A 13345-nucleotide genomic window follows, 5' to 3' on the forward strand; every position below is an offset into this window, starting at 1 on the left:
TACCTCACCGCAATTTGTTTGGTCTTTCGCATGGAATACCGAATTCTTGGCTAGCTAAATAGCACTCTTAGAATCTGAATGCAGTGTAGGGATAACATCTGCAATACTAAGGTCAGTAAGCAAACGACCCAACCAAATGGCCTCCTTGCAAGTCTCAATGGCTGCAATATACTTAGCTTCTGTTAGAAAGGGCCATGCATTTCTGCACCCTAGATGTCCATGAAATAGCACCTCCAGCAAAAGTGAAAAAACATAGTCAGAAGTGGACTTCGTACTATTTGCATATCGTGCATAGCCAGAGTCAGTGTATCCTACGACTCATGTATCTTGGTTGCCATAACATATGCACATATCAACAGTGCCCTTCAAGTACCTCATGATACCCTTTATGGCATCCCAATACCTCTTGCCAGGTATAGCCATATAATGTGCCACAACACTAACTGCAAATGCAATATCTAGATGTGTGGCTATCATGGCATACATAAGACTACCTACTACGGATGCATAGGAAATCTTGGCCATCTCGGCCCTCTGCTCATCTGTTTGCAGACAATCAGCTTGCGATACCTTCAAATGAGAAGGTAATGGTCAGAGTAGGCTTCACATCCTGCATATGGAAGTGCTCAAGGACTTTATGAATATACTCCTATGATAGATAGAGTAGTCCCTAAGATCTGTCACACGTAATACGCATACAAAGTACATGAGAGACCTGTCCCACATCTTTCATCTCAAAGCTCTTCTTGAGCTAAACCTTAAGAGTATCTAGCTCATCATGAGCTTTTCTTGCTAAAAGCATGTCATCCACATAGTGTACCAAAATCAATAATGAACCATTATGGGCTTTCTTCGTTTACAAGCATGGATCCCTAGCACTTCAATTGTAGCCCTATGACTACATGAATGCATCAATTTTGTGGTACCATTCTCTAGGTGTCTGCTTCAAGCCTTGAAGACTCTTCCTCAACCTACATACTAGGTGTTCCCTGCCAAGCTCTGCAAAGCACTTAGGGTACCTCATCATGCAAGTTCCCTGTAAGAAAGCCATCTTGACATCTAATTGATATAAGTCAACACCATACTCTTGCTTAAAACTCTTTGTGACCAATCTAGCCTTGTATACTAGCTTGGGGTATTTAGAGGTACTTTTCAACTTGTACACCCATTTGCAAAGCAAAGCCCTCTTGCCACTACGCAAGGAAATCAAATCCGACGTATGATTCTTATGCAACAAGTCAATCTTAGATTGCATAGCCCTCTCCTAAGAGTGACTGTCACCCATGTGCATAGCCTCATTGTAGATGAGAGGCTCTTCTACATCTGTAACCGAGGCATAATTTACGGAGGGCTCATAGCAGTCAGGAGGTTGTCTAACTCTAGTAGAATGCCTCAATGCAAGCTGTCCTGCATGTCCCAAGATCCTATCTAACATCCTGGCCATGAGGATTGGATGCTATAGGCTATCTAGTTGGTTGTGTAGGAGCAGGGGGCCCCTCTCCTAAAAGATAATCCTACGTATCTCAATAACTTTCTCAAGTTATGCATTTTGTCCTCATAGAACACAACATCATGGCCATGGATCACTTTTCGCGCTTGTAGAGGATCCCAAAGATGATATCCCATCTCACTTGCTTCTCCATAGCCAAGGAAAATGCATTTCACACTTTTAGGATCTAGCTTATTGCATTTGTCCTTGGGCACATGGTAGAAGGCCTCATATCCAAAGACACGTAAATGTGTTGGGGGTAAAGGCGCCTCTGCCTAGCCGCCCGTGTATTACTACACTGACAGTCACCGCCACTGCACATTGTAGGTGGCAGGCGCCCATCACCATCACTTTATTCTTTATTATTTTAGTGACAATTTGAATAAAGGAAGTCCCGGTCACTCATTGTGACTGTTGGAGTTCCCATTTCTAGTCTCTCCCTTTCTTGCTCTTGCTCTCCCGCCATAGCTCTCGAGTCCAACCTTCGATCCATCGCTCCCTTTCAACTGGTATCAGAGCTTTGCTTTCTGACTCTTGAGCTTGGTTCGTGGCATTCTCAGCATCCCATCGACTTCCTACTTGCATTGGGTCTTCTTCCCGGCAGCCATATCCGACTCCTTCGAGCTCCCATCACTCCAGGCTTCCCGAGCACCTTCCCGGCATCGTTGGGCACTTTCAAGGCATTACATCAGAGGTATTTGATCATTTTCTTCAGGGTTTACTTCATTTCTCAGGTCTCACAGGTTGTAAACAAGTTGTGGGCAGCCATAGCTCATACCTCTTGGAGCTTCCTTCACCTGGATCTTGCTTCCAGCCTATCAAGGCTTGCTGAGGCTTGGTGTAGGCATTCTTTGGCCCTAATTTGTGCCCCCTTTGGGCCCCATTGTTGATACGTGGGACAGCAGACCCTCCAGCCAGCTCACGTTTTTTTTTTTGCGCCTGTTTCAAAATCTGGCCCAAAAATACTCTTTTTGTCATATCTCGGGCATTTGGAACCCGATTCAGGCAAGGTAAAAGTCTAAGTTGGGGTTTTGCCATGCTCCGGACGTGATAGTAATGTCAGATTTACCAAATTTTGATGACAGAATCTTCTACAACAGATTTCAGGTCTGAGATAGCATGTATTTGTATGTGTATGCTTGTTTGGGTATGACTACATAACCAGTTTGATGCCTATTGCATCCCGATTGATTGGGGGATTGAAGCTACATGTAATGCTATGATTTTGGCCTGATTTTGGGGCTGGAAATACACAGTTTATAACAGTAAATGCATGCTGAATACTCTTGGGCTGAAGTTATCTTTCATGCTTTGACATATGCATATTGGTTCCGGATGTATATCTTGGGTTATGCTACGATGTATTGATCATCGAGGGACAACTTTGAGCTTGTCATTGAATCCGGATGCTTTTGGAAGCTTGAGCTTATTTCAGCCCACACTTATTGACATTGGTATTTGCTTTAATAGTGATGCTTCTTGGGTTTATGCATACCCGTTGCCTACGGCTTGATGCTCATGTCACGGTTGATTACCCTATGCATACATTGAGCTTGAGTGCTCATTGAAGCTCCACCTTGGATGCATTTTGGATTATCTGGAGTAGTCTTGGATGTTACTTGGCTTGTCAGAGTTTGGATTGGGATGTATTTGATGTCTTACATGCTTACGGATGCTACATACGAATGCTCTACCGCCTACATGTTCGGGATGTACTATTGATGTATTGTCTTGGACTTATGTCATTGGCACTGTGTCTTGCCTTGGCTTGAGCTCTTGAGCTCATACATACGGCTTTTGTGCGAGTGGGAGCATTCTTGAATGCTTATTAGACATTGAGCATGTGGTACTTTTATGCATTGAGCCGTTACATGCTATTGAGCAATTACAGACACTTGAGACTTTGGGACTTCTTACCTTTTGGGATGATACATCATATGTCTTGGTTCACTGTATGCTTATGAGCTAAGTCTCAGTTTTGGATCCATATCTTTGTGAACTGACACCTACTTGTGTCATGTTTTGGTAGTGGTAGGAACACTTTGCCCCGTTGACTGGGGGGTGTGCCTACTCACTAATGACAAATGTTTGTATGACATACTTGGGCATTGGATTCATGTTTATCGACCGTCATATGCTTATGCTATGCCCTCATGATGCCGGCTTTGGTCTTGGTAATATCTGATTGCCTTGGGATCCGATTTTGGCACTGTTAGCTATCTTTTACCGAAATCTGAAATTTATTACAGCAAGCATATATGTATGGACTGATATGGATTTTTCATGCTGAAACACTTTGAAATGATGTAGTTTCACTAATACTTGGTGGGTAGCAACTTTGGTTCCACTTTCTTTCCCATTTTTCCTCGATTTTGGTGATTTTTTTGCCATTTTCTGCAGTACACAGCAAGCAGTTTTAAACTGTCTACAGTCTTCCAGCCTGCATTATGGCGAGTTCGTCCACTGATCATGCTATTTTCAACATCACTAAGCTTGATGGTATGAATTACTCTTATTGGAAGAGCCTGATTTGGCAGGTGTTGGTGCATAAATCGCATATCAAACCTTTGAGGTTAAGCGGGCATCCGCCTGCAACTATGCCAGTGAGAAATGGCTTGAGCTTGATGAGTTATGCAAGTCCACTATTGTATTGTCTCTCACAGAACAGGTTCACTATAATGTCTTTGAGGAAGAACAGAGTACATGACAGTTGTGGGAAAAGATCAAAAATCTCTATGACAAGAAAAGTCCAGCGAGTCAAATGTATTGGCTGAAGCAGCTTATGGATCTGCGCATGAAGGAGAATGTGACTATGTCTGCTCACTTGAGCCAGTTCCATGCTATACTCAAGAACTTGACTTCGAAGGACATCACTTTTGCAGAGGATGTCACTCCTCTTTTCTTGCTTGGTACTCTTAATGAGTCATGGGATGTATTCCGCATTACATTATGTGCCTCTACTGCTATCTTGAAATTATTTGATGTTGAGAGTGCTCTTCTGCAGGAAGAGGTTAACCGTAAGAATTTGGATGTCTCTCGTGTGTCTCATGCTATGACAGTTTTAGAGGCAGGAATGATAGATATGGAAAGCATGGTAGTGGTAGTGGCCGTGGACAGGATTCTCAAAAATCTCGGTCCAAGTCTCGTGGGAAGTCACGTAGCAAATCCCGTGGTAGGAATGCAGATGTTACTTGTCACCATTGTGGAAAAAAGGGCCATATTAGGCCACAATGCCATGAATTGCGCAATGAAAGGCGCAAAGATGAGGAAAAAGACAAAGTGCAAGATAAGTCTTCTGATCGCAGCATAGTACCTACAAAGTCCAGTGTTAAAATTGAAGATATCAATGTTATGCAACTTGAGAATGTTGATGATGATGATTATATCCTAGCAGCTTCTTCTAGTGCTTCGCAAATGACAGAGATACACTCTATGTATGCACAGTGTTGGCTCTTGGACTTAGGTGCGTCCTTTCATGTGACACCTTGTCGAAAGTAGTTTCGTTCATACCATACTGTTTCGGGTTGTGTGCGCTTGGGTGATGACAGCTCTCTTGATATTGTGGGCATTGGTGAAGTTAGGTTGCAATTTCCTTCTGGCAGCAGTTTTGTTATGCAGGATGTACGTCATGTACCTACTTTGACATGCAATCTCATGTCAGCTGGACAGCTTGATGACGCAGGATATCATGTATGTTTTGGAGACTCTGCATGGAAGATCACTCGTGGCAAACTTGTGATTGCGAGAGGTGCCAAGGCTAGTAGTCTCTACCCCTTGATTGTATCAGCTTCTTCCCTTGATCATGTTTCGTATGTGGGTTCTATCCCACATGTATCTCTTTGGCATGCCCGTTTGGGCCATATGTCTTTGAAGGGAATGAAAATGCTTTCTGGTTTGCAGTACTTACCGTTCCTTGATTATGCATGTTTTGATTCATGTGAGCATTGTCTTTATGGCAGGCAGACTAGGTCTACGCATAAGAAGTCTGGTAGGCCACACATGAGTGAGCCATTGACATTGGTACATTCGGATATCTGTGGGCCCATGCCTTGTCAGTCTATGGGTGGTGCAAAGTATTTGTTACGTTCATAGATGATTTTTCACAAAAAGTTTGGGCTTATCCCATTAAGCTGAAATTCGATGTCTTGCCTGTGTTTCAGAGATGGCTTGCATTGGTTGAGAACCAGTCTGGGTATAGGCTAAAATGCCTAAGGACAGATAATGGGGGTGAGTATGTCTCACGTGCTTTTGAGCAGTTATGTGATGAGAGGGGTATTAAGCGTCGGTTGACCACCCTCTACACCCTCCCAGAATGGTTTGGCTGAGCAAATGAATAGAACCATCCAGGAGCGTGTACGCAGTATGCTTAGTCATGCAAGCCTACCACAGAGCTTTTGGGCTGAGGCAATTAGTACAGTTGTGCATGTCATAAATAGATCACCTTCTAGTGGTTTGGATTTCTAGGTTGCAGAGGGGGTATGGACTGAAAAACCCCCCTCTTATGCGCATCTCCGTGTCTTTGGATGTGAGGCATTTTGCCATGTGCCGAGGGACAAGAGAAGTAAGCTGGATCCCAAGAGTGTCAAATGCATTTTCCTTGGTTATGGGGATGCATGCGAGATGGGTTATTGTCTCTGGGATCTGCAGGCGTGGAAAGTCATCCGCAGTCATGATGTAGTCTTTCATGAAGACAAGATGCATAGGCAGTCTGAGAGAGTTGTTGAGATCTGCAGGGTCATATTTCAGGAGGAGCCAAGAGCTCCCGCACAGCCAGTTGGATAGCCTACAGCTGCAGTAGATGCTCATGGTCAAGGCGTTGGACAGGCAGCTAGGCAGGCAATAGAGCCTGCCATGAGATGGTCTACTAGAGACAGACGTCCACCAGATAGATTTCAACCCTTGATGCATTATGTCTTGGTTGCAGATGCAGGAGAGCCTTTCACTTATGATGAGGCTATGCACAGGGGTGACAATCACTCCTGGGAGAGGGCTATGCAGTCTGAGATAGACTCCCTGCATAAGAATGACACTTGGAATTTGGTTTCCTTGCCTATGGGCAAGAAGGCTTTGCCATGCAAGTGGGTGTACAAGCTAAAAAGTACCCCTGGACACCCCAAGTCGGCATACAAGGCTAGATTGGTAGCAAAGGGTTTTAAGCAGGAGCATGATATGGACTTTGATGAGGTCTTTTCTCCTGTGGTTAAGATGACCACCTTGCACTTAGTCTTGGCTTTGGTTGCTCAGTTTGACTTGGATTTATACTAGATGGATGTCAAGATGACTTTCTTACATGGGGACTTGCATGATGAGATTTATCTGGAGCAACCTAAGGGCTTTGCAGAACCTGGCAGGGAGCACCTAGTGTGCAAATTGAAGAAAAGTCTTTATGGCTTGAAATAGGCACCTAGGGAGTGATATCATAAGTTTGATGCCTTTATGTAGTCATAGGGCTACAGCCGGAGTGCTATGGATCTGTGTCTTTGCAGTTGGTGTTGTGGCAGATTGTCCGCAGACAGAAGAGCAGAAGGCTGAGAGGGCCAAGATTCCCTATGCATCCACAGTGGGCAGTCTTATGTATGCCATGATAGCCACTCATCTAGATATTGCCTTTGTAGTTGGTGTTGTGGCACGCTATATGGCTACACCTAGCAAGAAGCATTGGGATGCCGTGAAGGGTATCATGAGGTACCTGAAGGGCATTGCAGATATGTGCATATGCTATGGCAGCCAGGATACAGGAGTCGTGGGGTACACTGACTCTGATTATGTAGGACATGCAGATAGTAGGAAGTCCACTTTCGGCTATGTATTCACCTATGCTGGAGGTGCTGTTTCTTGGATGTCCAAGGTGTAGAAATGCACGGCCCTTTCTACTACAGAGGTCGAGTATGTTGCAGCCACTAAGGCTTGCAAGGAGGCCATTTGGTTGGGTTGTTTAGTTGCTGACCTTGGTATTGATGCTATCCCTACACTGCATTCAAATTCTATGAGTGCTACTCAGTTAGCCAAGAATCTGGTCTTCCATGCGAAGACGAAACACATTGAGGTGAGGTATCACTTCATACGTGAGGTCATTGAGGACAAGTTTGTTGATCTTGTCAAGATTTCAACTGACCAGAATCCTGCAGATCTGCTCACGAAAAGTCTCTCTACAGAGCGTTTTGCCTTCCTCGGGAGGTTGATGGGCATGGGATGAGATGATGTCTTTTCTCATCCTGTTGTACATGTGTACATGTTGTATTGCCTTTTTTTTCTTTTTCTTTTCACTCCTCACTGGGACAGATTCGCCTTTAAGTGGGAGGTTGTTGGGGGTAAAGGCGCCTCTGCCTAACCGCCCGTGTATTACCACACTGACAGTCACTGCCACTGCACACTGCAGGTGGCGGGCGCCCTCACCGTCACTTTATTCTTTATTCTTTTAGTGACAGTTTGAATAAAGGAAGGCCCGGTCACACATTGTGACTGTTGGAGTTCCCATTTCTAGTCTCTCCCTTTCTTGCTCTTGCTCTCTCGCCATAGCTCTCTCGTCCAATCTTCGATCCGTCGCTCCCTTTCAAAATGATCATATGAGGGAGGCTTTCCTATTCATACCTCCTTTGCAAAGAACCTAGAAGTCAATACCACTGCAAGGTGACCTCTGTTAATGAGATGCATGGTAGTAGAGACTGCCTTGGTCCAAAAATGTTGTGGTAAGCTTGCTTGGCTAAGCATACTACAAACCCTCTCTTAGATAGTTCTATTCATATGCTCAGCCATACCATTCTGGGGAGGGGTATAATGGCCGGTCAACTGACGCTTAATAACCTGCTCATCACAAAACTACTAAAAGACATGTGAGACGTACTCACCTCTGTTATTGGTCCTTAGGCATTTTAGCCTATGTCCAGACTGATTCTTGATAAGAGTAAGCCAAGATTGAAAGATGGCCAAGACATTAGATTTCTGCTTTATGGGATAAGCCCAAACCTAATGTGAATGATCATCAATAAGTGTGACAAAGTACTTTGTATCCCTAATGACTGATAGGGAATGGGTCCACTTTTTAAGTTCTTTTAGGTCTTGGTTTGTGTGGTAGAGATTTTGCTCTTGCTATAGGAGGTGATTAGCCTCCATTTACAAGCTTGCTCTTGAGAAATCTCATTAGTGATTAGTTCCTCAACTACCATGGGGACTTTAATGAACATGAATTTAGATTCTTTCCAGGTCCATGTCAACATGCGTACATCAGTTGTTGCTAAAGGCTCTTCTAAGAGACATAATTCCAACTGCTTGTACCTTTTAACAAGCATAGCGAAGGTGGCATCCAAATGAAAAATGCAAGTGACCAAGTCATCCCCCGTGTTCTCAGCTAAATTTGAGGCCAATGTGAGAATAGATAGATGCTCATCATAGGATCTAAGGCTTGTGGGAGGTTGGGGTTTGATTGGGCTACATAACTCAGCAACAACTGATACTTGGTGCATAGATTGGTTAGTAGAGCGCTCATTAGTGACTTGTGTAAGGGCTTGTCTTGGGGCTTTGAGGTTGCACTACTTCCTGCTTGTGGAACATTAGGGACACTAGGAATGTTAGGTTGCATTGGTTTAGGGGCAGCAAGAAGGCTGTAATTTTGGTTGATAGACCCATTGAGGCTCTATGGGTTTTGTGGCTTTTAGTTCAGGCATCTTCTTAGTTTCTAGGTAGCTTAGAAGGTTTTGGAGATATTGGCGGTTGAGTGGTGTGCATGCCACTCATGATCTTAGGCAACCAAATCTAGTTGTTGCCTTTGTAATAGCCTTAAGTATGCAACATGGCTTTAGGCACCTATCGTGGCTTAGCGATTTATTTGGTTTTATACTACCAACTTTGTCTCTTAGGCTTAGGGCATGATATTTGGGAATTATGGGTCCATGCGGGTTGGCTTTTAGATGGCCGTGATTATCATTTAGGTACCCATTTGAGTAGTGGCTCAATGGTTTGGGCCATGACTTCTTTGGGTTGCAGTCGATTTATCCTGGTGGGGTGGGACGAGCTGCGAGCCCCCTCCTTAGACTTTGCTCTAGGTTCCCCTATATTGAGAAACACAGACCTAGAACAAGATCGGCTATGGTGGATGCAAGTCAAACACACGATACATTATCAGAATAAGGAATTGTAACTCAAGTGAATTAGGTTCCAAGATAGATTAACTTGGACTCATAAACACAATCTTGAGTGAATCAATTGATAGTTCTATATTTTTTGAAATGACTGTCAAGTACATGCCTTTATAACTTTTTGGATAATACCACTTTTCCTTTTTGTGCCTATGGATTTTGGGCATCTCTTCCTAGAGCTTCTAGAGCATACATCTTTGTCATACTTCTCATACAAAGCCAATTATGGGCAAGCATCATTTGCTATTCTCAACAACCCCCCTCAAATGACGAGTCTCTACCCTTGCTGGCTTTTTCCCCCCCTGCATGTAAACATGAACCATGAGACTAGCTCTTTGGCAGCCTAGTCAAGTTAAGACTTGAAACTTTACATCTTGGTAAGGGTCCACATCCACTATGTGAAGGTTTTTGTTATTGGCAACAAAGAATATTTTCTTCATCTTCTTTGTGCTTCTTTCGCACTCTTTGGTACAGTCTTTAATCTTCTTGGACTTCTTAGTTTTTGTCTTTATACTCTTTACCTTGGTTATGCTCTTTGTCCCTTTTGTTGATGTGTGGTACATGCTCTTTGCTCCAGTCTTCTAGACACATTCACACGAATACATTATTTTGGCTTAGCAGATTCTCTCTTACATACATGGCTTGGTGATTCATTGGACATTTTAGGATGGTGTAACTAAATCACTTCAAATGTAGAAAAGTCTTATCGATTGGTTTTCATAATGGCAGTGTGTAATCCCGATTACAAAATGCTTGACTGATATTGGAGTGGATGTGCAATACTAGTTTCAATAGACACTCAATGACCTAGATGCTTATTTGAAAGGAGCTTGATTAGGGCTTTTTTTAATTTTAGGAGAAATTAGACATTTAAAAAAATTTAAAAAAGAAAAGAGGATAATGTTGATCAAGTACAGGTGACGAATGCACAGATAATGTGGCGTTGTATGGCTCAACAATTGTGTCTGGAACCTTCAGAGAGGGGAAGACCGAGAAGGTCATCATCATCTTGTCTGGATACTCCTCCCTGATCTTAGAGATAAGGAGAGTACCCATACCCGAGCCAGTGCCCCCTCCCAGAGAATGGCAAACCTGGAAACCTTGAAGGCAGTCACAATTCTCAGTCTCCTTGCACACAACGTCAAGAACGAAGTCAATGAGCTCCGCTCCTTCTGTGTAATGGCCATTGGCCCAACTATTACCGGCACCGGACTGGTCGAAGATGAAGTTATCAAGGCGAAAGATCTAGCCATAGGGCCTGCTCCTCACGCTGTCTGATGTTTTCTTTCCTTGCTACTTCATTTGCTTTGCCAGTGGTTTGGCTTCTATGAAATTCTCATATACATTTGCAGGTCTTGGATATGTCAACAGATTTGACTCCATCGGGGGACAGCTTACAACAAAATTCACCATCTGCATTAGCCTCCCATTATCTTCATTATGGTCCTTACGATCTCTTACTACAGTGAGAGCTGCCATTGTTGAGTCACGCTCCATCCATGCACTATTTCGATCTGCAAAAGCAACATCTCTTTGTAGAAGAGCAACATCTCGCTCGGCATATGCAGTCTTCTTCTCAGCTATAACATCCATCAGCTTCAACGTTGGGTGATCCCTAAAAACATCCCTAAGATGATTCTGATCAAAATTGGCCCAATGCCATAACTCATATATTCCAGGGTCATCCATTCTTGCCTCAAACCACAACCCTTCCCTTACTTCCAAGGGCATACAATCAATGGACTACCTCAATCATATACATTCCATAGCTCGGATCTGTAAGACTCTACTTTTCTATCGAAAAGAGGAAAGTGTCATGACTTGCCTCGCCATCAAAGCACCAACACCTCCATAGCCTTGACCATCTTCGCAATAAGCCATCCTGTCCCAATATATAGAGCTGACTCACAATTAACTGATAGGGCTGAATTTTAAGGATAAGGTGCTTTAGTCTAGCTTTTTGATAGGTCTCTTAGGTAATCCATGCTCGAAGATTTGGACTATGTCATTTGCCCAATATGGTGTTAAGTCTTCCCTAAACAAGTTTTTTTGCTGGACATGTTAAATAGGTGCGCATCAAGTAGGTTGTCTACAATCCCCTGTCCAATGGCTTCTCTTGTGGGTATGCAGGACATGTGATCGGCCATGTAATGTTGCTTGCCCTTGCGTATAACCACAGGGAAGCCAAACTCTAAAAGCAGAAGCAGCCATCTAGCTATGTGTCCTATAGTGCAATGTTTATTTACAAGATAAAGCAAAGCTTGATGGTCCACAAAGAAGGTGAAAGACGTAGCCAAAAGATAATGCCAAAAATTCTTTACAGCAAATACCATGTCTAGGTCTTCCCTCTCCATCGTGGACTAGTTCATCTTTGTATCCGTGAGTTGTCTACTAGCAAACCTCATCAGATAGCCAAGATTGTGTTCACCTGTAGGCAGCTGGCACTAAACAACTCACACAGAAAACTTTGATGTATCAATGTGCAGGTAGAATGTTATGCTCCAATCTGGGGCTCATAAAATTGGTATGGTCGTGAGAGTATATTTTGATTCCTCATTAGCATGTTGGCACTGCTCGATCCACTCGAATACAATCAACAACTTGTAAAGTAGTCTAGCAATCAATGCATAGTTCAAGATGAAGTACCGATAGTACCCTATGTGTCCCAAGAAGCAATGAACTCCCTTATAGTTTGTTGGTGGTGGCAAGTCGATAATAACCCTGATTTTAGAGAAGTCAGTGGCAATACCGCTCTTGAACACCATGTACCCTAGGATACATTTGTGTTTTACTTAGAATTGTCACTTTAAGGATTTTAAAGAGAGATTATACAATCTATACTGTTCAAAGACTACGCAAAGCTTATCTAGGCATTCTACCCAACTAGATTGTAAACATAGATTGTCAACGAATTACCTCTAGTTCTTGCCTAAGCATGCCCTTGAAGATGGTGCACATTAGACGCTAAAAGGTGGCAAGTCCATTAGTCAGCCCAAATGGCACGACTATGTAAGCAAATATGCCCCATTCCGTAGCAAATGCCATCTTGTGTCTATCATTAGGATACACCTAAACTTGGTTATAGCCCGAGAAGCTATCTAGGAAATTGTAGGCTTCTTTTTTCGTTACTCTCTCGAGCATGTGCTCCATGTAGAGCAATGGATTATTGTCTCTCTTAGTTGCGGCATTAACTTTTTTGCAGCTTATGTACACTTAGATTTTTTTGTTCTTTTTAGGACAATCAAGATGGGTGATACCTAGTCTCTCTGCTCAATCTCATAGATGAATCCAGCCTTCAATAGTTTATCAATCTCTCAATGACATGAGCATGCTTCAGATTCATTAGGTAATGTTGCTACCTTACTAGTGTTGCATCATGAGTCATCGGAATATTATGTGTTACAACTCTCGGATCAACTCCTTTGAGTTCATCCAAGGACTAGGCAAACACGTCTATGTACTCTTGCAAGAGAGCAACGAGACCAACCTCCTCTTGCTTGGTCTGGTTGTCAGCTACAAACACTGGTTGACGCTTCTGTCCTTCCCCTACTAAGTTGAATTCCTTGACTTTGGCAGGCCCTTCTATTGATTTGCTCGCGTGTCCCTACCTCTTCACTCCCAACAAGATAACTACCCTATCTCCCTTTTTGAATTTAGTGAAGTGCTTTTGTAGGTCCTGGGACTTCCTTTGTTGTTCAGTCTTAGACCCCTTTGGTTGTTC

The sequence above is a fragment of the Lygodium microphyllum genome, chromosome 12, assembly GCF_053477565.2.
Source record: "Lygodium microphyllum isolate KBCC chromosome 12, Lygodium_microphyllum_v1.1.10, whole genome shotgun sequence".
In the NCBI taxonomy this organism is placed as follows: domain Eukaryota; kingdom Viridiplantae; phylum Streptophyta; class Polypodiopsida; order Schizaeales; family Lygodiaceae; genus Lygodium; species Lygodium microphyllum.